Source organism: Centropristis striata, chromosome 4 (genome assembly GCF_030273125.1).
Source record: "Centropristis striata isolate RG_2023a ecotype Rhode Island chromosome 4, C.striata_1.0, whole genome shotgun sequence".
NCBI classification, from domain to species: Eukaryota; Metazoa; Chordata; class Actinopteri; order Perciformes; family Serranidae; genus Centropristis; species Centropristis striata.
In genome coordinates, this window is record NC_081520.1 from 24,913,245 (window position 1) to 24,940,026 (window position 26,782).

At 41.3% G+C, this 26,782-nt stretch overlaps 1 pseudogene; it reads left to right on the forward strand.

Moving 5' to 3' along the window:
• The first annotated feature begins 24 nt into the window (after positions 1–24).
• Positions 25–26,625, forward strand: LOC131970676 (sodium- and chloride-dependent GABA transporter 2-like; annotated as a pseudogene).
• The last annotated feature ends 157 nt before the right edge of the window (positions 26,626–26,782 follow it).

The window sequence follows — 26,782 nt, forward strand, 5'->3', positions numbered from 1 at the left end:
GGTGCCTTCCTGGTGCCATACCTGCTGCTGGAGACAACTATGGGCCAGTACACCCAGGAGGGTGGCATCGCCTGCTGGAGAAAGTTATGCCCTCTAGCAGAAGGTATGCTGCTTTATTGTAGATTGACTGGTTGATTGATTTCACCAGGAGTAGCTGCTGGTGTCATTATGTGCTCCTTTACAGCTGTGGGAAAGTTTTCTTTTAAGTATTCAGTTAAGACAGTGAAAAAAAGTCCTATTATAGAGAATTGGGGGTAGTGGGCAATGGAGTATTAAGGGGAGATAGTGGGCAGTGGCGGTTCTACACAGGGGCCTACAGGGGCCACTGCCCCTCTGAAGAAGCCTTTGGCCCCTGCTGCTGCCCCTGTGTCAAATAAATAATAAAATGATCAATTATTTATAACGATGAACAATGGAACAATTCTAACCTTTTTTTGTTCAAACAATATCTCATTGTACACAAAAGGAACCCAGAATGTGGTCATTGAGTCTCATTATTTAAATCAATGTATTTGTATCTTCCAAATATACTTAAATGAGATGTTTAAATAAGCTAAAACAAAGATTTTGAATGCTTGATTATCATCTTTGCCATTTTTTTATGTGCTAATGTGCCCCTCTGATTAAACACTGGCCCCTCCTTGGCCCCCACAGTAAAATTGGTCTAGAACCGCCACTGATAGCAGGTCAACAATAAATGCCACATAAAAGTTACGTTATCTGAACGTGGGTGATCTGAAGATTAATTTGAAAGGCAGCACTGTGTGTCATGTTGTTCCGGACATAAATATCTAATTATTAATTATTATTCAACTGAATCTCAGCTTTACAATGATACCAACTTTATGCAATTCACATGCTGTTTAGTGACCCCAGTATGAAAAAATATTAAAATACAGCAGGCGAAAAATAATCCATGAGAGAAACTATAGGGATGCAGCCTTAAACTGCATTTTATCATCATAAAGCAGGCATGTGTGTAAAGAGGAGACTTTTGTCTACCCGCAGAGATCCAAGGGGGTAATGTTTTATCGTGTTAGTGACATAAAGGGGGAATGTCTGAGGCATTAATTGAATTGAATCCTTTTTTAAAAGTCGTGCATTGTTAGTCTGACATTGTTAAAAAAACACAATGCCTATAGAGTGGAGTGCTCTTTTAAAATCAACTGTACTTGAGCCTCATTTTATTTTTATTACAAACATATAAAGATTCTTAGTGGGTATCAAGATTCTAGCCAGTTTACAAGCGCAGGTTTGCTTCTTGAGATTTCAAGCTGCACACAGTTTGGATATTATTTCTTTAAAATTGCACTCAAGCTGAAACAAGTGAGTGAAACTGCAAGGTACAAACAATTATTTCACAGGGCTGGAAGCACACTGTGGCTCTATCTCAATGTTTATCTCTTCTTTATGCTGAAATGCATGGCAGGAACAGCAAAATACAGCTCTCTATGTGCAAAGGGCCAGAGACACCCTGTGTCTTACTCAAAAAAGGAAAAAAGGAGCCCTTATTTCACAGAGCATGTCTGAAAAGGTGACAATGAGTACACTGTATTCGAATGCTGAACCAAACTTGTTAAACTTCTACAGAGTAGGTTTAACTTAGATAGTTAGCATAGTAATAGCAAGTGTTTAACTTTAGGACAATGAATGATTTAAAGGTGGTAGTTGCCTATACACACATTTTTAAAATTACTTTTACCAAATTTATGAACAAATTTATTTACACCACAATGTACTTTTGTGCATACCGATTTTTATTGAACATTTTCAGAAATATAACAGTCCAGCACAGTACACATACAGATAATATGAAATATGTAGCAAATCCAAAACACGTCCACAGCAATGATCTCAAAAGTCCTTATTAGGTCTTTCATTCAGTTCCAAGATAGTCCAACACTTTGCCAAACTTTACTGTAAAGAGCAGAGCCGGCCCAAGGCATAAGCGAACTAAGCGACTGCTTAGGGCCCTGAGGCCGCTAGGGGTCCCCTAAGAGGAATTAAAAAATATATATATATATTTTTTTTTTGCATGTATGAGTGATGATTTATATTTGATCAAATATATATTATTGTACAAAAACACAATTTTATGTCAACAGATTGCTGCTGCTGTAGGCTTAGTGATTCTTACTGCCTCTCTTTATAATGTCAAAGCTCCGCTGCTCCGGTAACGTGGGCCTCCTGCCGTGCAGTGCGCACTGCTCATCCAAAGCACAGGTAGTTGAAGGCAAAATATTGTCGCAAAAAGGACATATCCTTCAGTGGCAGAGATAAGAAAGAGGAAGAAAGAGGAGGAGGACAAAACACCAAGATAAAGGTATGTTTTCATGGCTTGGTAATGGATTGTCTATCAAAGAGATTTGTGTAGCCGTTAATAGCAAATTAGCTTGTTAAAAACGAGAGAAATGTGTCTTTTAACTGGCCGGTTAAATACATACTAGTCATGCTAACATGTTTGTATTTGACTTGAGTACTGAGCTTAACTTTGCGTTGATTCTCGGGGTTGGTCCAATATATTTCTGCTTCAAAATAAAGTTTTTGCTAATGTTTGATAGCAATCATTAATTAAAACGTCACCACGTTTTTGCATCGGGCTACTAGTTATAGTTTGAGATTTGTTGTTTGCACAAATTGTTTGCTGCAGAGCATGGTTATTTTTGTGAGTAAAATAAACATATTCTTTATTACATCAACTCATAAGTTGTGTGAAACTTCCCCAGGAGCTGTTAAAATCCTTTGGAGGATCAGCCCAGTATCAGTCCACATCCTCAGGCTCCACTGTGGGTAAAGCATCAGGTGAGGGAAAGACTGTCACCATACACTATACATTTTATTTATAAGTATCAGAATTGCACCTAGAGGGAAATTAATTTTGTCAAATATCTCATTAATATGTGTGTATATGTAAGTATGTATTTCATCTTAGGTCCATCTCCATCATCTACAGAGCTCAGTCTGTCCCCCATCCTCTATGCCCACTGTCCCCTCTGTGTCTACAACCACAGCTGATCTACCTGGTGAGTTAACAGTAAACACCCTTTATAACTGCTCATTGTACTGCAGAACTTTCTGAGATTAGTAATTATGTCCAAAACTGTAATTAATGTCCATATTGTTTGTCATTGTCTTTCTTTGGTCACTTCCTTAGCACCACAACGTCCCCTTGGCACCATGGATCATCATCAGCTCACCAGTTGACCCAGCTGAGTGGCCTTCTTTCCTCTCTGATAACAGAGAACAGGACTGAGCAGGTGATCAGAGGGCCTCTGCCTATTAACGAGAACTATTTCATTCCCCAAAAGGCATGCCACTATATCCATAGACAGTTAGTCAATGGGGCAAAAGTCAAGCGGAGGTGGCTGACTTATTCATGAAGTAAAGGTGTTATATGATATAGATATAAAGATATTTCTAAGTGATTGTATTTGTTGTTGCACTTTATTGTTGTTCTTGCACTACAATTTATTTTCACACAATGCTGTTGCAGTTTTTTGAAGCCAAAAATAATAAACCATATGACACTTTTAATAAAATATATATAATATAGTTTTTTTATATAATGTTTTACCATTTGGAACGTTGTGTAAATCAACCCTAGCTCGCTCTTCTAGTTGAATATGCTACATTTTGAGAATAAAAACCATATGTGACACCCTGGACATCATTCATTCATTGGTATTATTTGTATTATTATTGCATTGGTATTATTTATGTTATTAACTGGGACACCCCCATAAATGTGTAAAGACATATCAGGCTGGAAAAAGAATAATGTAAACAACACTGCCAGAGCCGCAATGAGTTTATAGTAGGTGTGTTAATGATCAACAACCAAAAAGTCTTGGCATATTGATGAAATATTATGGATTTTTTTTCTTCATTTTTTTTATTTTACTATTTTTATCCATGATATGAATAAAATTGCATAATTTAGCTAGCCTGGGTATACCCATACTGCCTTGCGCGCTCAAATTTCATTTCGAACCTCCAGGCAGTCTAGCAACCAGAGAGGTTTCTTAGCCCTGTTTTATGGATCCAATCACAGAATGGGGAGGGACGGCAAGACGATGACGCGTACTACTCGGCAGACGGAAGCTTGTAGTTTACTTACGGATCCAACATGGCTGCAGCAGACGCGAAACTCTCTTTAGCTGTAGATGGTGTTTTAAATAGTTTAGAGCAAAAGTTGAAAGGCGAAAGGTCTCTGGGCGGCTCCGCTGTCCCCCGGCTCGTATAGTGGAGCGGCTAAGTGCTCATTTTTGCCAGAATCTTTCAGTTTATGAAACAAGCGTGGAAATTGGCATGAACACTCTCCATGGGTCACTTAACAAGAAAATTATCCGAGACATTGGAAATTTTAAGATGGCGGCCATTTTTCAAGATGGCCGACACCTAAGTGGAGCAGTTAAGTGATATAATGGTTTATTTGGTGATACAAGCATAAAAATTGGCATGAGCAGTCTCCATGGGTTACTTGACAATAAGCCACCCACAATTACTTGGGTTGACAAAAAAACACTCCCAGCCACTTGAAATTTCTATTTTCAAGATGGCCGCCCCCTAGCCTGGCTAACACCAGACTATTCTCAAATGAGGTCTAGTCTGGCAACGAGCAATGGATTTCTCCGTAGAGGAGGTGTGGTTTCCGATCCTCCAGAGCCGTTTATTGGACACTTAGAATGTCTATCAAAAGCCTACCAGATGACGTAGTAGAGCAACAGAAATGGATGTTTGTTGTGTGTGTGTCTGTGAGAGAGTGTTGTTTGCTGCTTTGCTCCTCCAGTTCTCGCTTTCTGCAATATTATTTATTTTCACGCTTTATTCCCCCTCATGTCATTCAGCCACACACATCCACTGATTTTATGGGCAATAAACAAGCTGCTGCGGGCCTCTCGGCGGCTCCGCTGTCCGCGGTATCGGTGCTAATAGCCGCTAGCGACGCTAATAGCCCCGCTACCATAACGCTGGTGATCTCAGCGGAGCCGCCGAGAGACCTTTTGCCTTTCAACTTTCGCTCTAAACTATTTAAAACACCATCTACAGCTAAAGAGAGTTTCGCGTCTGCAGCAGCCATGTTGGATCCGGAAAACTACAAGCTTCCAAGTGCCGAGTAGTACGCGTCATCTTCTTGCCGTCCCTCCCCGCTCTGTGATTGGATCCCTAACAGGGCTAAGAATCCTTCCTGGTTTCCAGACTGGATGGAGGTTCGAAATTAAATTCGAGCGCGCAAGGCAGTCTGGGTATACCCAGGCTAGCCGCCCCCTGGATCCTCAAAAGATCAATTTTCTCATAGAAATGTATTGGGTTTTAGATTATTCTGGAAAACCAGTTTTAACACATCATAATACAGTTGTGTTGATTTGTTGATCATAGACAGATTAGACAAGAGTGAGTATCTGCACTACCAGGGCACACTGGTGATATATGACTGCTGTTAAACTCAGAATGGGGTTCAATGTCAGCCAATTGTAAAGTTAGTCAAAGAAGAGACGACAACTCTCTGAGTAGTTTTAGTTAACCGGGTGGTGTACAGATCGTACAGGGAAAAAATGGCATTGGATGAACGATTGGACTAAGTGTAGGGTTAAGGCATGAACTTAGTTGTTTCCCATACATCAACGTGATTGTTAAAAGGTGGTAAAAGGATAAACCCTCGGCCTCTGCCTTTGAATTTGCTGCAGACATTGCAGAAGCCATCATAACAGTTGAGAAAACAAACAGCAGGACACCAACATCATACTGGTTATGATACCATTGCAAGAAATGTTCCATTATTTCATAAAATAAATGCTCTGCCTATCTTACGTAGTCCAACCTGACTAGATGAAGGTGATGGCATAGAAAGCACATTGACAAGAAACAGAGCAAAATATCACTCAAGCTGTAAACTTATGTTCAACAGCACACAGCTGGAAAGGGCACAAAAAAAGGCACCTACTGCTGCTAAAGACACTGAAGATACCAAAGATATCCATGTCAAGAGGTCAAGAAGATCCCAGACTTCTTATGAGGCTGGATATGTGTGGGGACAGGCACTGAAGAGACACCCACAAATTCCAAGCCCGTCCGACTGGGGATGGGTTAAACAGGACAAGGAGTGGAAAGTCTTCTGGACTCCACTTCCACCTATTGCGGAGAGTTGTTGGGAGTTGATAAAATGTGGGTGCACCAAGGCTTGTACTGGAAAGTGTAAGTACTACAGATATGGACTCAGTTGCCCCTGCTAGAACTTATTTGCTTGTTTCTTTTGCCAGTGTTATTCCTTGTTGTCCTTTGTGTTTTCAAGTGTAGGCCTATGGCTCGGCTTCCCCTCGCCACATCGGCACATTATGTTCTATTTTGTCACCATCCAATTACTGTGACATGTTCAGTTTTTACTTTGTAACATTGCTTTCACATTTTCAGTTTAGTTCCCTAGTATAGTTTCAGATACTGTTTGCCATGGTTCCGTGTCAGCCAGAGCTGCTGTTGCCTCTGGATCTGTCATTATTGCCATTCAGTATTAACCATTGCTCAATTATTATTTTGGAGCGCTGTCCGTTCAGCACCACAACTTTGTTTCCCCACCCCTTAGTAATTATTTGGCATGTTTAATGGCAGTACTAATGGTTAGTTATAAAAAAAAAGTAATTTAAAAAAGTATTTTTAAAAGCCCTCATGGTAAGGGAGCATGTGTACCTCGGTGAACCCGGAGAGCTACGCCGGTGGGAGGGAAGTCCTGTCAGGTTTTACCAAACTGGACAGGTCGTGGGCAAGGAGTCAGACAAAGCAGTCAAACAACCTCTCTTGAGGAACCCAATACATTTCTATGAGAAAATTCATAATTTAAAGGTCCACATGGCAGGCAGCAGTCGTCCTGAAAAAAAAAAATTGCCACCTTGAAATTCCAAGTAGCTGTGGCTGGCTTATTGTCAAGTGACCCACAGATACTGCTCATGCCAGTTTGTATGTGTATATCACCCAATAAACCATTGTATCACTTAACTGCTCCACTAAGGTGTCGGCCATCTTGAAAAATGGCCGTTATCTTGGAATTTCAAGTAACTGTGCGTTGTGCATTGTCAAGTGACCTACAGATACTGCTCATGCCAATTTTTATGCTTGTATCACCAAATAAACCATTATATAATTTAATTGCACCACTAAGGTGTCGGCCATCTTGAAAAATGGCCGCCATCTTACAATTTCAAATGTCTCGGACAATTTTCTTGTTAAGTGACCCATGGAGACTGCTCATGCCAATTTTTATGCTTGTATCACCAAATAAACCATTATATCATTCAATTGCTCCACTAAGGTGTCAGCCATCTTGAAAAATGGCCGCCATCTTGGAATTTCAAGTAACTGTGGGTGGATTATTGTCAAGTGACCAACAGAGACTGCTCATGCCAATTTGTATGCTTGTATCACCAAATAAACCATTATATCACTTAACTGCTCCACTTAGGTGTTGGCCATCTTGAAAAATGGCCACCATCTTAAATTTTAAATGTCTCGGACAATTTTCTTGTCAAGTGACCCATGGAGAATGTTCATGCCAATTTTCACACTTGTATCATAAACTGAAAGATTATATCACTTAGCCGCTCCACTAGTAGCGAGATCACCGGCGTTACGACAGCGGGGCTAATATCGGTAGCGTTACGCTACTGTTATGGCGCTATGAGCCGGGGGACAGCGGAGCCGCCGAGAGACCCGCAGCAGCTTGTTTATCGCCCATAAAATCAGTGGATGTGTGTGGCTGAATGACATGAGGGGGAATAAAGCGTGAAAATAAATAATCTTGCAGAAAGCGAGAACTGGAGAAGCAAAGCAGCAAGCAACACTCTCTCACAGACACACACACAAAAAACATCAATTTCTGTCGCTCTACTACGTCATCTGGTATAACTGATACGATTGGCTAAGAGCTACCTACAGATGCTTTTGATAGACATTCTAAGTGCCCAATAAACGGCTCCGGAGGATCGTAAACCACGCCTCTTCTACAGAGAAATGAACGGCTGGTTTCCAGACTAGATCTCATTTGTGATTAGTCTGGTGTTAGCCAGGCTATAATTTAGCATCCACTGCCCACAACCCCCAATTCTCAATAAAAAGGACTTTGATGCTAAAAGATCAAGGGAAAAAAAAAAATTTCAAGCAACATTCATAAATAGTAATATAAAACCATGTATTAGTGCATAGTGTGTTCAACCTGGAGATAAATCACATTTCCACTGAGGACTGATTAACTGCTCAGGCAGTTGCTCATTACATACATTAGTGGTGCCTACAAAAGGGAGAAAAAAACCTGGAAATCAAACATGTAGGTTTACTGGACGACTAGGTTCTGACTGAGTTTTTGGAAATGTTGAATAAAAAATATGCAGTATATACAGTTTGGTTACCCCAGTATGCAGAATTATACAAATGCAGTAGACATGAGGAAAAACTATGTGGTTTTTGCCTTAAATTGCATTTTATCATCATAAAGCAGGCATGTATGTAAAGTAGAGACTTTTGGCTTCCCACAGAGTGCCAGGGGATTGTCTTGTTCTCTTCCTCTGTCAAACCACAAAATGCACAACTTCATGAACAACAACATAAAACAGATAGGAACATTTCTTTACAATAAAGAAAATGTTTCTACAATAGATTTTGAAGATTGATCTTATGAGAAATGATTACTGATGTGTATAAAAAAATAAAAGCTTCATACTAAACACCTTAAAGTACTTTCTCCTCCAGTTGTTATAAAACAGCCTGTTTTTTAATTCCTAGCCCTGTAAGACCCAGTGTTGCAGAATTACAACAATTTTGGTTATCCCCAAAAAACCTCTACATTTTTTTATTTTTTTGGTTCAACCACATTAACATGATCATTAGGTCCTATTGTTTGTTCTCACAATGCGATTGGATCCAACATTTGTATATAAGGCCCGCCCTAGGGTCAAGAAGTCACACAACTTCCAATTTTTTGATCGAGCAACATCCATTCGATTTACTGGACTTGATTAATCTGATTCAAGTACGTAAAATGCTTTGAATATTTTTTGTGTGTTTATTACAGTGTCTAGAACATGAACATATGTAGTGTTTGTGGAAAATGTGCCCTACATTTTATTTAGAGCTTGTTTTATAAGTGTTGCAATATTACAACGTTGGGTCAGAGTGGTAGTCAAAACAGCCCTGTTTTTGAGAGGAATGTCTTGAGAGGAACTTCAATTAAAATTTTTACAATATAACTTTAAACTACACATGATTTACACATTCTAGCCTGAGCCTTATATTGAATTACATATTTATTGTATTAGAAACTAAAGTGCAAAGATATATTGCTGTATCTAAACATTTTCATTTACTTATAATGATTTTTAACCACCTTCAACACTCCTTTTTCTCCTTATCACAGAATGCAGGACTTTTTACCAAAGAAATTCTGTTTGTGCATGTCTGCCCTTTGTCTTAGTCTCTATTGATAAGAAAATGCTCCTATCAATTCATAGTCAAGCAGTTGTGGGGGATGCTCCTGGTGCACTTGTTGCATTGTTCTGGAACAGGTGCTAATGTTCAGGAATGTAAGGTGTGGTTGTAAGGTGGAGGCTACATGCATTCCTATTAGGATGATAATCACAGTCTACGATAGGTCAATCATACAGTATTGTATGGCCTGTGAAATGTGTGAATTGGCTACTTCAGTGCAATGTGTAAACACTTCAAAATTAAATCAGTCTCCCCACCACCCCATCTTTCCTGCTCGTCATCCGGAATCTAGTAAGCATGTGTGCTATTTGTATGTACAGTGTACATTTGTTTCAATTTAATTTTTTCCATTTCAGAATGCCACAAGCAAAGAGAGATTCTCGATACAGGGTGCAGGACGTAATTTCCATCGTCCAAAACGGAGAGAGTGATGTGGACCTGGATTTTGACGACACTGATGCAAGTGATGAAGAATCAGATAGCGATGCCTGCGTGGACAAAGAAAACAGAGAACCTGATTGCCCAGCCAATGTGGACTCTGGAATGTGGATCTTCATGCATATTTGAGATGTATATAAATTGATATATTTATTCTTTTTTTTCCTAATCAGGTGGGCACAGCACCCAAAACTCCAAAGAGAGGACAGCCATCGGCAGGCAACAGCAGCCCAGACGCAGCAGGGAGCCCTTCGGATGCTGTAAAGAGACCATCCTTGGGTGATGGGAGTCCAAACGGTCCCTCCTCCAAAAAAACATGTGCACACCCCCCTCTGGATGTGCACAGAGACCTCACTGGACACTTTCCATACAAGACGACAAGAGGACGCTGCAGACATTGCAGTAAAGGAGTAAAGGGTATACAAATACCCAATGCAGGAAGTGTGATGTCCGCCTCTGCTTTTCAGAGGACAAGAACTGCTTCTGGGACTATCACTGCAACTGACTGCAACTTAAAATGTAAATAATGTAAATAAATGTCAAAGTGCTTGTTTGAATAAATCACACTTCATAACAACATGACTAAGATTATTATTCATGCTATGTACTGGTTTGGGAAAAGCAAAACCCTGCAAATGAATCCTTAGTTCTGTACTGTTGTTCAGACAATGAGTGGAAATACAGGAGATTCTGCTACCCATTAAGCCCAACGTTGCAATATTACAACGTTTCCGTAAAAACTTACTAAAACATAACATTTTTGAAAACACTCCATTTTCACCCCCAAAGGCCTCCTACAACAACATCTTAATGGTTGAAAACATTTTTTTTTTTTGCGTTTTTCTATATCTGGGTTTTACAGGGCTAGTGTAGTTAAGTTTTATATTTAGTTTCAATTTGCTTTTTAAAAAAATGTTCTCATTTCTTTTTTAATGAAAAAAAGGTAATAGATAAGAGGAGGTGGTCAGGTTTTTCATAAAGTTTGTCTATAACAGAAAGTACCAAATGTGGTCTTGCAGGTATCGGCTTTGCAGGGCAGCTGATCCTCCTCTACAGCGGTATGACCTACAGCCTTATTCTGGCCTGGGCTTTGCTCTACCTGGTGTTCTCCTTCAGCTCACAGCTCCCCTGGGCCAGCTGCAACAACTACTGGAACACAGGTCAAATGGTTGCTGCCACATGTATCATAGCTGACTTGACTAAGATATACTTATGCTATGACAGCAGATATTAACACTTATGTCACTTTGATTTCAATTAAAAGTGATTTAGTTTGCTCTTCCATAAATGTAGGGAACTTACTCAAAATTAATGCAACAGAGGCTAATATATCCTGACTTTTAACCTCTAATATGTAAAGTCTCAGGCAAAAGCTCTATCAAGTTTTCCTCACAATCTTTTTAGATGACTGTGTCGACTTTTCATCGCGAAACACAACCCATGAATGGACCAACCAGACGAACACAACTGCTGCGGCTACACAGTTCCTGGAGTATGTCCATGCAGATGAAGAAACAAAACCTCTAGGTTTTATTTAAAATCTTCCAAAATGAGTCCTGAAAGTCTCAATCTTTGTCCATCTCTTTTTTCCAAGGCGACGAGTGCTGGCTATCTCAGGGGGATTGAGGAGATGGGCAGCATCAGGTGGGAGGTGATGTTGTGCGTAATTTCAGTTTGGACCATCTGCTACTTTTGTATCTGGAAAGGGGTCAGATCTACAGGAAAGGTATGCATATAAGCCCAGATACTGTGGTAAAAGTATATATACTCTATTTCTAAATGTTTAAATCGTTGCCTTTTTTCCAGGTGGTGTATTTCACTGCTACCTTCCCCTATGTGATGTTTATCATTCTTTTGATCCGTGGACTCACCCTTCCTGGGGCTCTAGAAGGAGTAATGTTTTACCTTCTGCCTGAACCCTCAAGACTCACAGACCCTCAGGTAGGAGCTTCAAAATGTAACAATGTAGAGTTTAGGTGGACACATTTACTCACTGTTGCTCTATTGGAACAGGTTTGGATGGAGGCTGGAGCTCAGATCTTCTTCTCATATAGTGTGGGTGTAGGCACCTGAGCTGTGCTCAGCAGCTACAACACCTACAACAACAATTGCTACAAGTGAATTATTGGTCAAAGTGTGACTGAGCTGTGACATCAACATTTATGACGATTTATGCACCAGAGGACAAAAGTTTAAAAAAATAACACATCAAAAAATTGATCAACTAGACCCTATGAATTCATACAGAATGCAATTGTTTCTGTGTTTTACAGGGACTGTCTGTGGCTGTGTTTGCTGAACAGTGCTACCAGTGTGGTAGCTGGGTTTGCAGTCTTCTCTGTGCTTGGATTCATGGCTAACGAGCAGGGTGTACCTATTGCAGAAGTTGCTGAGTCAGGTAATACACGCTGCCAGAGATATTCAGAAAGACGCAACCTTGTCTTCTTGCACCCATCTTACTCAACTACAGTTTCAATAATGAAGCCTTCAGCTGAAATTGTGATATTTGACATTTTGTGGCCACATCAATCAATCAATCAATCAATCAATCAATCAATCAATCAATCAATCAATCAAACTTTATTTATATAGCGCTTTTCATACATATAAATGCAACTCAAAGTGCTTTACAAAAGCCATCAGCCCGTCTGAACATATAAAACACAAACACAAACAGTATGACAGAGGTAAACAGGACAGGAAGACAGGCATTTACGGCGCTGTTCACAGACAGAGAACATGACACGCCCCCTGTCCCACGCGTCCATCGTGTAAATGGTAAATGCTTTTCTAGTCGCTTTGCGAACACTGAAAGTGCTTTACACTACAGACTGCGCTCATTCAGGAGAAAAAGAGTGCGACCGCCTCCGTCGAGAGCCAAGAGAACATCACCATTATTATACAGTAGTATGAGATGCATTCTTCCTACATCTCCAAGCAAGGCTTACTAGTCCACAACCCTGGTGAAAAGTAACTAAGTAGATATACTTAAAATAAAATATTTTCCTTATAAGTCCTCCAACCCATTCACCCACATCGGTAATTTTTTCCGAGCTCCTATATCACCCATAGAGGTGTTTCCTATATTAGCGGCCCAAAATGTAATGGTTGCAGCTTTAAGCACGTTAACATTGTATAACAGATGCAGTTTGGTCTGAAGAAGGCTGATTACCATGGTTTCAACGGAGAAGATTAATCAGACACAGGCAGGGTCAGCAATGGGAAAGTCAGACCTCCTCGTAAATGGAACCGTCCATCTCCTCGGCAGAGTGGGAGGAGGGGACAGATCCCTCTTTGCCCAAGGATGTCCCCTCTAAATCAGAGAAAGACCCTTCCAAATCAAATCATCTGGAGGAGGAGACAGAGGCGCAGAGTTTGTTCTCCACCGAGCTTGTCCAGCAGTCATTGTAGGCTGATCTGGGTACTGCTGATGGAAGTCCAAGATGAGCTGGGGATCTAGGATGTGTCGGGCAGGAACCCGTGATCTTTCCTGAGGAGGGCCATAATCTTCCCAGTCCACCAGGTACCATGTGGATGGATCTGCATGGACCAAGGGACAACCTTCTTGATGGCAAAGGAACCGATGAACCTATGCGCCAGCTTGGACTCCAACTGCAAGGGTACGGTCTGAGTTGACAGCCACACTCTCTGGCCGACTTTGGAACTGGGGGCTTCGGTGCCGTGATGATTGGAATGAAGGAGAGATGTTTTGGCCAGAGACTCAGTCCATCGACGGCTGAAGGCTTGGATAGACAGGCCAAATACTTTCTTTTCCAGGGCTGGAAACAGGAAGTACTAGCTCCAGTGGCAGAGCTGGTCAGGGTATTGTGGACATACTTGACCCACAACAGCTGCTGAGACCAAGCCTTGTAGCAGGACCAGTTCAGCAGTCTCTTTGGCTGAGGGGAGATGGGGCAAAGGCACACTAAAAGGGCAATGCCTCGTTTGGAGATGCCGCTTTTTTTCCTTGAAGGGCGATGCCGCTTTTTTCTTAAAAGAGCGATACTGGGTGTGCCGATACCGCGTAGGGCGAGGCTGCATTGAGGTGATTAACTAATATTTTCCTTAATAAACAGTAAAAGAGAGAATCTCCTTTGGAGCGGTAGAGATAAACAATACTTGCAAATAATGCACTGTAACTTCTATTTGATATTTTTTCTTAAATATTTTATCTTCTCGTTTTCAGTTTTGAAATTTTATATTTGAATGTCATTTTACATATGTCTCTTTCCAATGTTTTTAATGTTTTTTGTAAATCACTCTAAATTGCCTTGTTGAAAGGTGAAATAAAAATACACTTAACTTGCCTTGGCGTGCCTTGCCTTGCCTTGCCTTGACTGGATGTACTCAAGATATCTGTGGTCAGTCCATACCAAAAACAGTTTGGTCCCAGTGGCACCATTCCTCCAGAGCCAGCATGACTGCCAAAAGTTACCGGATGCTAAAATCACAATTCATTTCAGCTGGGATCAGTTGTCTGATGAAGGCACAGGGGTGGAGCTTCTGATTGCTGGTCACCAGGACTGCACCCACCCCCACGTCAGAGGCGTCCACCTACACTACGAACTATCTTTCCAGGTCTGATACGTGAAGGATAGGGGCCGCCGAGAAACAAGACTTGAAAGACTGAAGAGGCAGAAGGGCAAGTCCAGATATTCGTAATATCCAGTAAAAGTATTAAAGACTGTTTTCCGCTCGTCCCATCCGTGATGCGGAACAAGTGATAAGCGTTGCACAAGTCCTCTCATCCACATGGATATAATCTATGGATTTTGGTCTTGTGACTTTAGTGTGAACTGTCTGCTTTTAAAAATGTTCACATTGTCCCCATTTCATTGTTCCACAAAGACAGAAAGAAAACCTGTAAATGATCAACAAACTCAAGCTGTCACTTTGGCCTTTATGGTTTTCAGTTACAACCATACACACATTTTCAGTACTGTGTTGTATTTCAGTGTTTCTCCTCTTCCTGGTGGATCTTCAATCCCTTTGTTATTTACAGAAATTTCCAGTTCCCTCCATCTTGACAGACTGAGGATGTTGTTTTTGTGCATTGCTATCTAAATCTATATTACTCATACGATACAAAATGATTGATGCTATATTGGTGAAACAAGAAAGGCAGTAGACAGTGACGAGACGATTGTTGTGTTCCAGGTCCAGGATTAGCGTTCATTGCGTACCCTCAGGCTGTAGCCCTGATGCCTCTTCCCCAACTGTGGTCCATCTGTTTCTTTGTCATGCTCCTTCTCTTGGGTCTGGACACACTAGTAAGATGCACTCTTGATGAACTCTTTCTTAACATTTTCATATTTGGAAATGTGCTGATTCTGTCTCATCTTTTCCCTCTAGTTTGTTGCTATGGAGGGGGTGATGACTTCCTTCATAGATATTTTTCCCACATTCATGCACAAGGCAGGTTGGCGGGAATCTTTCCTCCTCCTCTTCTGTCTCACATGTTTCGTCTGCCAGCTTGTCATGATCACTGAGGTCAGGATTTACTGTTGTGTGTACCTTTTTTTTAATAGTATCAATTCAATATTTATTAATCTATTTTGGCAGTGTATTGCTACAGTGAATTTTAAATTGTGATTTTATCATTTTGCAACGTATAAATTGATATATTGTTATAATTGATGGTCAGCCAATACCTGTTTTTCAATACCCTATGCTCATAAATGTATCAATTAAATACATGTCCCTAGATTAACAAGAAACTAAACTTAATATTAACTAGGACTGCGCGCAGTACTGAACGGGCCCTCGCAGTACACGCGTGTCGTGGTATGCTGCCGTCGGGGTTTGTGCGTTACAGGGGCCAGTCTATACCACCCCTATGAATTTCATTGCCTTAAGTCTTACGGTCTGGGCACAGTGGCACTTATTAAACTAAACTGCCGCCAGAGCGCCACCTAGGGGCCGATCAATAAAATCTTCAAGGGTTATCCTCACGAGGGCATTGACAATAAGTATACCAAGTTTGGTGTTAATCCAACCAACCGATTTGGAGATATAAAATACTTCAATTTAAAGAGCGCCACCTAGTGGTAATCGTCCAAAATTTTGCAGCAAGCCTCAGGGCCTCATGGGGAAGTAGTAACCTGAGTTTCATGTCATTCAGACACACCAATGAGGAGATATGCAACATTTCGTGTTTTGTGTTGAAAATAGCGCCACCTGCAGGAAGTTGTTATTTAATAACTTGAGTATTCTTTGGGTAATCAAAATTCTTTTAATAACTTTTTGTCATGAGGGTCCATAGATGCTCTGTGCAAAGTTTGGTGCAAAACGATGAAATTGCCTAGGAGGAGTTCGAAAAAGTAGGTTTGCGACATTTCGCGAATTTGCGAAAAAAAACTCCAGGCGAAAATGGGCGTGGCTTATATCACGAGATTCAGCACAACTAAGTGAACGCGTGGATATAAGTTTTTTGAATGTGCGATGAAGTATGTGGGAGTTATTAGCCAAAACGCACTTTCCATTATTATAGCGCCACCTAGTGGTGAAAATTCAGGATGACAATAGATTATAAAATTTTTCGCCAGTTGTGAGTTATATTTAAAGTTTCATGAGTTTTGGGGTATGTTCAGGCAGTGAAATATGCGATCATTTTGGACAAAGAATAAAAATAACTAGGACTGCGCGCAGTACTGAACGGGCCCTCGCAGAGTGGAGCCGTCGGGGGAGGCGGCATCAGGGGAGGGCACATCAGACGCGGCGCTGTTGGCTCAGTCCCTATGCGTACCGAATTGCGTGTCTCCTACCACTGTGCTTGTGGTAGGTGTAAGACATGTTACTTCCTGTAGCCAGCAGGGGGCGCTATGACTGTGTGTCACGATTGACACGTGGGTGTGTCCTGGGCTGGACCCTCATCACGTGTGTGAAATTTGGGACAGATTGGACAATTTATGGGCAAGTTATACAGTCTTGTGTGTTATGGCGAGACGCCATATTTTGCCGCCATGCCACGCCCACATAGTGTGACCGTCGGTAAAGATTTATACAACGTTTGATCCCTAAGGCCTTGTGATGGTACTGACCAAGTTTGAAGTCCATGGGGTGAAATCTGTCTGAGGAGTTATGTAAAGTATGCAACGTGGTCATTTTATGAAAGGGGGCGTGGATAAAGCATAAGGGGCGGGGCTTTCTGAAAGATTGTTATGTAGAAGTGTTAAGGGCTGGACTCTGATGAAACTTGAGAAGTTTGGACCAGATGGGACAAAGAATGGAGAAGTTATAACAATCTCGTGTTTTATGGCGAGACGCCATATTTTGCCGCCATGCCACGCCCACATAGTGTGACCGTCGGTAAAGCTTTATACAACTTTTGATCCCAAAGGCCTTGTGATGGTACTGACCAAGTTTGAAGTCAATTGGATAAAATCTATAGGAGGAGTTCGTTAAAGTATGCGACCTGGAAATGGCCAAAAACGATGACAAGTGCGATATTCAATCCAAGATGGCCGTCTTCCTGTACGTTTTCGAGTATGGGTTCTTGAGGCTTTTTGGTGCGTCTTCCCATGATACACGTATGTACCAAATTTCGTGTGTCTACGTGAAAAAAACCAATATTGTGAGGATGTTTTGAAAATTTCAAGGGGGCGCTAGTGAGTCATTTTGCAAGGTCCATTCCCGTGAATACCAGAATACGTAAATTTCAAATCTGATTTATGTATATTCCAAATTTGGTGACTTTTTGAATATGATAAAGCCCCCAAAAAGGCAATTCATTTGGGAGAAGAATAATAATAATAATAATAATAAAAAACGGACCAATTACAATAGGGTCCTTGCACCGTTAGTGCTCGGTCCCTAAAAAGGCGATTCATAATCCGGAAGACAAAGAATAATAAAAAACAGACCAATTACAATAGGGTCCTCGCACCGTTAGTGCTCGGTCCCTAATAATAACTAGGACTGCGCGCAGTACTGAACGGGCCCTCGCAGAGTGGAGCCGTCGGGGGAAGGGCACGTCGGGGTAGGGCACGTCGGACGCGGCGCTGTTGGCTCAGTCCCTATGCTTACCAAATGGTGTATCTCCTACCACTGTGCTTGTGGTAGGTGTAAAACATGTTACTTCCTGTAGCCAGCAGGGGGCGCTATGACTGTGTGTCAATATTGACACGTGGGTGTGTTCTGGGCTGGACCCTAATCACATGTGTGAAATTTGAGACAAATTGGACAATGTATGGTCAAGTTATAAAGTCTCGTGAAAGATGGCGAGACGCCATAATTTGCCGCCATGCCACGCCCACATAGAGTGACTGTCGGTAAAGATTTATACAACTTTTGATCCCAAAGGCCTTGTGATGGTATTGACCAAGTTTGAAGTCAATTGGATAAAATATGTAGGAGGAGTTCGTTAAAGTATGTGACCTGGAAATGGCCCAAAACAATGACAAGTGCGATATTCAATCCAAGATGGCCGACTTCCTGTACGTTTTCGGGTATGGGTTCTTGAGGCTTTTTGGTGCGTCTTCCCATGATTTATGTGTGTGCCAAATTTCGTGTCTCTACGTGAAACCTACTGCAAGGGCTAAGTATAAAACAAGTTACTTGCTGTTGCCAGCAGGTGGCGCTATGACTGTGTGTCAATATTGACACGTGGGTGTGTTCCAGGCTGGACCCTAATCACGTGTGTGAAATTTGGGACAGATTGGACAATGTATGGTCAAGTTATACAGTCTCGTGTGTTATGGCGAGACGCCATATTTTGCCGCCATGCCACGCCCACATAGTGTGACAAGCGATAAAGATTTATACAACTTTTGATCCCAAAGCCCTTGTGATGGTACTGAGCAAGTTTGAAGTCCATGGGGTGAAATCTGTCGGAGGAGTTTGTTAAAGTGTGCAACGTGGTAATTTTATGAAAGGGGGCGTGGATTAAGCATAAGGGGCGGGGCTTTTTGAAATATTGTTATGTAGAAGTGTTAAGGGCTGGACTCTGATGAAGCATGAGAAGTTTGGATCAGATCAGACAAAGAATGGGAAACTTATAACAATCTGATGTTTTATGGCAAGACGTCATAATTTGCCGCCATGCCACGCCCACATAGTCTGAGCGGCGGTAAAGATCTATACAACTTTTGATCCCAAAGGCCTTGTGAGGCTACTGACCAAGTTTGAAGAGAATTGGATGAAATCTGTAGGAGGAGTTCGTTAAAGTATGCAGCATGGAAATGGGCAAAAACAGCAGGAAACGCCATTTTCGATCCAAGATGGCCGACTTCCTATACGTTTTAGGGTATGGGTTCTTGAGACTTTTTGGTGCGTCTTCCCATGTTACATTTATCTACCAAATTTCGTGTCTCTATGACATTCCTGTGCGAGGGGCTGAATTTTCTTGACTTTCAAGGGGGCGCTGTTGAGTCATTTTGCCACGCCCATTCCCACGACCACTAGAATATGTAAATTTCAGTGGAGATTTATGTATATTCCAAAAATGGGGAGTTTTTGAATATGATAAAGCCTCCAAAAAGGCGATTCATTTTTCGGAAGAAAAAGTATAACTAGGACTGCGCGCAGTACTGAACGGGCCCTCGCAAAGTGGAGCCGTCGGGGGAGGCGCCGTCAGGGGAGGGCACGTCGGACACGGCGCTGTAGGCTCAGTCCCTATGCGTACCAAATTGCGTGTCTCCTACCACTATGCTTGTGGTAGGTGTAAAACAAGTTACTTCCTGTAGCCAGCAGGGGGCGCTATGACTGTGTGTCAATAATGACATGTGGATGTGTTCTGGGCTGGACCCTAGTCATGTGTGTGAAATTTGGGACAGATTGGACAATGTATGGTCAAGTTATACAGTCTCGTCTGTTATGGCGAAACGCCATATTTTGCCGACATGCCACGCCCACATAGTGTGACAGGCGGTGAAGATTTATACAACTTTTGATCCCAAAGGCCTTGTAATGGTACTGACCAAGTTTGAAGTCAATGGTACGAAATCTGTTGGAGGAGTTATGTAAAATACGCAACGTGGTCATTTTGTAAAAGGGGGCGTGGATAAAGCATAAGGGGCGGGGCTTTATGAAATATTGTTATGTAGAAGTGTTAAGGGCCGGACTCTGATGAAGCATGAGAAGTTTGGACAAGATCGGACAAAGAATGGAAAAGTTATAACAATCTCGTGTTTTATGGCGAGACGCCATATTTTGCCGCCATGCCACGCCCACATAGTGTGACTGTCGGTAAAGATTTATACAACTTTTGATCCCAAAGGCCTTGTGATGGTACTGACCAAGTTTGAAGTCAATCGGGTAAAATCTGTAGGAGGAGTTAGTTAAAGTATGCAACCTGGAAATGGCCAAAAACGATGAAAAGTGCGATATTCAATCCAAGATGGCCGACTTCCTGTTCGTTTTCGGGTATGGGTTCTTGAGACTTTTTTGTGCGTCTTCCCTTGATACATGTACGTGGAAAATTTCGTGTCTGTACGACATTCCTGTTCGAGGGGCTGAATTTTCTTGACTTTCAAGGGGGCGCTGTTGAGTCATTGTGCCACGCCCATTCCCGTGACCACAAGAATACGTAAATTTCACCAGAGATTTATGTATATTCCAAATATGGTGAGTTTTTGAATATGATAAAGGCCCCAAAAATGCGATTTATTTTCCGGAATAATAATAATAATAATAATTCCTTCAATTTCAATAGGGTCCTCGCACCGTTAGTGCTCGGTCCCTAACTAGGACTGCGCGCAGTACTGAACGGGCCCTCGCAGTACACGCGTGTCGGGGCATGCTGCCGTCAGGGTTTGTGCGTTACAGGGGCCAGTCTATACCACCCCTATGAATTTCATTGCCTTAAGTGTTATGGTCTGGGCACAGTGGCATTTTTTAAATTAAACTGCCGCCAGAGCGCCACCTAGTGGCCGATCAATAAAACCTTCAAGGGTTATTCGCAAGAGGGCATTGACAATAAGTATACCAAGTTTGGTGTTAATCCGACCAACCGATTTGGAGATATAAAATACTTCAATTTAAAGAGCGCCACCTAGTGGTCATCGCCCAAAATTTTGCATCGAGCCTCAGGGGCTCATGGGGAAGCAGCAACCTGAGTTTCATGTCATTCAGACACACCAATGTGGAGATATGCAACACTTTGTGTTTTGTGTTGAAAAGAGCGCCACCTGCAGGAAGTTGTTATTTAATAACTTGAGTATTATTTGAGTAATCAAAATTCTTTTAATAACTTTTTGTCATGAGGGTCTATAGATGCTGTGTGCAAAGTTTGGTACAAAACGATGAAATTGCCTAGGAGGAGTTCGAAAAAGTAGGTTTACGACATTTCGCGAATTTGCGAAAAAAAACTCTAGGCGAAAATGGGAGTGGCCTATATCACGAGATTCAGCACAACTCAGTGAACGCGTGGATATAAGTTTTTTGAATGTGCGATGAAGTATGTGGGAGTTATTAGCTTAAACGCGTTTTCCTTTATTATAGCGCCACCTAGTGGTGGAAATTCAGAATGACAATAGATTATAAAATTTTTCGCCAGGTGTGACTTATATTTAAAGTTTCATGACTTTTGGGGTATGTTCAGGCAGTGAAATATGCAATCATTTGGGAAGAAGAATAATAATAAATATAAAATACTTCAATTTAAAGAGGGCCACCTAGTGGTCATCGGCCAAAATTTTGCAGAGAGCCTCAGTGGCTCATGGGGAAGTAGTAACCTGAGTTTCATGTCATTCAGACACACCAATGAGGAGATATGCAACACTTTGTGTTTTGTGTTGATAATAGCGCCACCTGCAGGAAGTTGTTATTTAATAACTTGAGTATTCTTTGGGTAATCAAAATTCTTTTAATAACTTTTTGTCATGAGGCTCCATAGATGCTGTGTGCAAAGTTTGGTGCAAAACGATGAAATTGCCTAGGAGGAGTTTGAAAAAGTAGGTTTGCGACATTTCGCGAATTTGCGAAAAAAAACGGTAGGCGAAAATGGGAGTGGCCTATATCACGAGATTCAGGACAACTCAGGGAACGCGTGGATATAAGTTTTTTGAATGTGCGATAAAGTATGTGGAAGTTATTAGCCTAAACGCACTTTCCTTTATTATAGCGCCACCTAGTGGTGGAAATTCAGGATGACAATAGATTATAAAATTTTTCACCAGGTGTGACTTATATTTAAAGTTTCATGAGTTTTGGGGTATGTTCAGGCAGTGAAATATGCGATCATTTGGGAAGAAGAATAATAATAACTAGGACTGCGCGCAGTACTGAACGGGCCCTCGCAGTACACGCGTGTCGGGGCATGCTGCCGTCGGGGTTTGTGCGTTACAGGGGCCAGTCTATACCACCCCTATGAATTTCATTGCCTTAAGTCTTATGGTCTGGGCACAGTGACACTTATTAAATTAAACTGGTGCCAGAGCGCCACCTAGGGGCCGATCAATGAAATCTTTAAGGGTTATCCTCAGGAGGGTATTGACAATAAGTATACCAAGTTTGGTGTTAATCCAACCAACCGATTTGGAGATATAAAATACTTCAATTTAAAGAGCGCCACCTAGTGGTAATCGTCCAAAATTTTGCAGCAATCCTCAGGGGCTCATGGGGAAGTAGGAACCTGAGTTTCATGTCATTCAGACACACCAATGAGGAGATATGCAACATTTCGTGTTTTGTGTTGAAAATAGCGCCACCTGCAGGAAGTTGTTATTTAATAACTTGAGTATTCTTTGGGTAATCAAAATTCTTTTAATAACTTTTTGTCATGAGGGTCCATAGATGCTCTGTGCAAAGTTTGGTGCAAAACGATGAAATTGCCTAGGAGGAGTTCGAAAAAGTAGGTTTGCGACATTTCGCGAATTTGCGAAAAAAAACTCCAGGCGAAAATGGGCGTGGCTTATATCACGAGATTCAGCACAACTCAGTGAACGCGTGGATATAAGTTTTTTGAATGTGCGATGAAGTATGTGGGAGTTATTAGCCAAAACGCACTTTCCATTATTATAGCGCCACCTAGTGGTGAAAATTCAGGATGACAATAGATTATAAAATTTTTCGCCAGTTGTGAGTTATATTTAAAGTTTCATGAGTTTTGGGGTATGTTCAGGCAGTGAAATATGCGATCATTTTGGACAAAGAATAAAAATAATAATAAATAATCATTCGAAATACAATAGGGACCTCGCAGGTCGTTGCCTGCTCGGGCCCTAATAAATAAACATTCGAAATACAATAGGGACCTCGCAGGTCGTTGCCTGCTCGGGCCCTAATAATAAAGTACACGCGTGTCGGGGCATGCTGCCGTCGGGGTTTGTGCGTTACAGGGGCCAGTCTATACCACCCCTATGAATTTTATTGCCTTAAGTCTTATGGTCTGGGCACAGTAGCACTTATTAAATTAAACTGCAGCCAGAGCGCCACCTAGGGGCTGATCAATTAAATCTTTAAGGGTTATCTTCAGGAGGGTGTTGACAACAAGTATACCAAGTTTGATGTTAATCAAACCAACCGATTTGGAGATATAAAATACTTCAATTTAAAGAGCGCCACCTAGTGGTAATCGTCCAAAATTTTGCAGCAAGCCTCAGGGGCTCATGGGTAAGTAGTAAACTGAGTTTCATGTCATTCAGACACACCAATGAGGAGATATGCAACATTTCGTGTTTTGTGTTGAAAATAGCGCCACCTGCAGGAAGTGGTTATTTAATAACTTGAGTATTCTTTGGGTAATCAAAATTATTTTAATAACTTTTTGTCATTAGGGTCCATAGATGCTCTGTGCAAAGTTTGGTGCAAAACGATGAAATTGCCTAGGAGGAGTTCGAAAAAGTAGGTTTGCGACATTTCGCGAATTTGCGAAAAAAAACGGTAGGTGAAAATGGGAGTGGCCTATATCACGAGATTCAGCACAACTCACTGAACGCGTGGATATAAGTTTTTTGAATGTGTGATAAAGTATGTGGAAGTTATTAGCCTAAACGCACTTTCCTTTATTATAGCGCCACCTAGTGGTGGAAATTCAGGATGACAATAGATTATAAAATTTTTCACCATGTGTGACTTATATTTAAAGTTTCATGAGTTTTGGGGTATGTTCAGGCAGTGAAAAATGCGATCATTTTGGACAAAGAATAAAAATAATAATAACTAGGACTGCGCGCAGTACTGAACGGGCCCTCGCAGTACACGCGTGTCGGGGCATGCTGCCGTCGGGGTGTGTGCGTTACAGGGTCCAGTCTATACCACCCCTATGAATTTCATTGCCTTAAGTCTTATGGTCTGGGCACAGTGGCACTTATTAAATTAAACTGCCGCCAGAGCGCCACCTAGGGGCTGATCAATAAAACCTTCAAGGGTTATCCTCAGGAGGGTATTGACAATAAGTATACCAAGTTTGGTGTTAATCCGACCAACCGATTTGGAGATATATAATACTTCAATTTAAAGAGCGCCACCTAGTGGTCATCGGCCGAAATTTTGCAGAGAGCCTCAGGGGTTCATGGGGAAGTAGGAACCTGAGTGTCATGTCGTTCAGACACACCAATGTGGAGATATGCAACACTTCGTGTTTTGTGTTGAAAATAGCGCCACCTGCAGGAAGTTGTTATTAAATAACTTGAGTATTCTTTGGGTAATCAAAATTCTTTTAATAACTTTTTGTCATGAGGGTCCATAGATGCTGTGTGCAAAGTTTGGTGCAAAACGATGAAATTGCCTAGGAGGAGTTCGAAAAAGTAGGTTTGCGACATTTCGCGAATTTGCGAAAAAAAACGGTAGGCGAAAATGGGAGTGGCCTATATCACGAGATTCAGCACAACTCAGTGAACGCGTGGATATAAGTTTTTTGAATGTGCGATGAAGTATGTGGGAGTTATTAGCTTAAACGCGTTTTCCTTTATTATAGCGCCACCTAGTGGTGGAAATTCAGGATGACAACAGATTATAAAATTTTTCACCATGTGTGACTTATATTTAAAGTTTCATGAGTTTTGGAGTATGTTCAGGCAGTGAAAAATGCGACCATTTCGTCACGAGAATAAAAAAAATAATAATAATAATAATAAATAATCATTCGAAATACAATAGGGACCTCGCAGGTCGTTGCCTGCTCGGGCCCTAATAATAATAATAATAAATAATCATTCGAAATACAATAGGGACCTCGCAGGTCGTTGCCTGCTCGGGCCCTAATAAAATATCACAGTTTTAGTACATTTAACAACTGCATTTATCAGTAGAGAGCAGCTTCTCCTCGTTTCTGGAGAACAAAAATTTGTAATCTTACATAAACAACAAATATATATTGTTAGTGTATAATGTTCGTGGCCTTCCCTGTTTCTTGGTGAAATAGTTAGAACAAATAACAGTCTCATGAGTGCAGGCAATGGTCAATGCAGATTATCTTGAAATGGCATTAATTTGCAGACTGATTAATCGGTCTCCCACTTTGCTTTGATGTTAAAGAGTGGCAGGAACATGTTTTGATGCATCTGAGGTTAATATACAAGGTAAAGTCAAATGAAACCATCCAATAAATGTGTTTGCTGTTGTTTCCAGGGAGGAATGTATGTGTTCCAGATGTTTGACTACTACGCTTGTAACAGAGCCTGCATCCTCTTTCTCTGTGTGTTTGAAACCCTGGCGCTGGGATGGGTATTTGGTAGGTATGCTGTTTTTAAAGGGGCACTCCAGCAATTTAATATTAAACCTAAATAGAGGTGGTAGATTCATGAAGGACAGCTACTAGTGATCCTTTGTATAAAAATGAGTGAAATTCCCCTTTAAATTACTTCAAGTCATTCATAAACATCTGGTTTGATCTGGCCATTATGTACTGATCATTCACCCTCATCTCCTGTAAAGGTGCAGAGCGGTTGTATGGCATCATCAAGGACATGACAGGTGTGAAGGCCAGCCCCTTCTTCAAAATCTGCTGGCTTTACCTCACACCGCTGGTCTCACTGGTGAGTCAGTGTTACACACTGTATAGAACAAACAACCACACAGTCTTGGAACTTTACTGAAATGTCCAGAAAACTTCTGAATCTCTCTCTTTTTATTGTTCCCCCAGGGCACTTTTATATGTTCTTTAGTTGAGTACCAGCCTCTGACCTTTAATCGATGGTACGTGTATCCATCCTGGGCGTACGTGGTGGGCTGGGTTCTGGCCCTCTCCTCCATCTTGCTTGTCCCAGCTTGGGCGCTGTATAAACTGGGAACTGGGACTGGGAGCCTCAGTCAGGTGGGACAACTCTGATGATGTGATAATTAACTTAAGGAGTGGCGTGGTTTATATTTCATTATAATTACATTCAGATAATTCACTGCTCACATTCCATCTAAGGGATGAGTTGTAGTTTTTAGGATTATTATTTCGTTTTTTATGAGGAAGTTGTTGCTGTGAGGGTTCTTAAAAGTGTGAAACATTGAAGTTTAATCATCAAAGTATAGTGTAATTTACAGGCTACATCTCATTAGTTTGCACTAACATGAAGGGTCCAGCTGCCAAAGCAACCATGCAGGATTATGTGATATTGATTATTGCATGGATGTAGTTCACCACTGCAACAATGCAATAAACACATACACAACCACCTTAAAACATTGCAATAGAGGTCATGTTTTACAATTTTTTTTGTATTTCTCTGACTTTCTTAGCGTTTCTATCAACTGTGCCAGCCTGACCTTGTCTACTCACTGACCCCAAAGAAGATAGAAACTGAGCTGCAGCACATCAGAGAAGAACATCTACAATTAGTGTGATCCAACAAATAAATAATTGACTCCGATAAAATACTTTGTGTTTGTTTCATTTATAGTAAACATAAGTGGACTTTTACAACTAGTTGTTTGTTTAAAGATTGCATGTTCAGCCTGGAGATAATTCACATTTCCACTGAGAACTGATTAACTGCTCAGG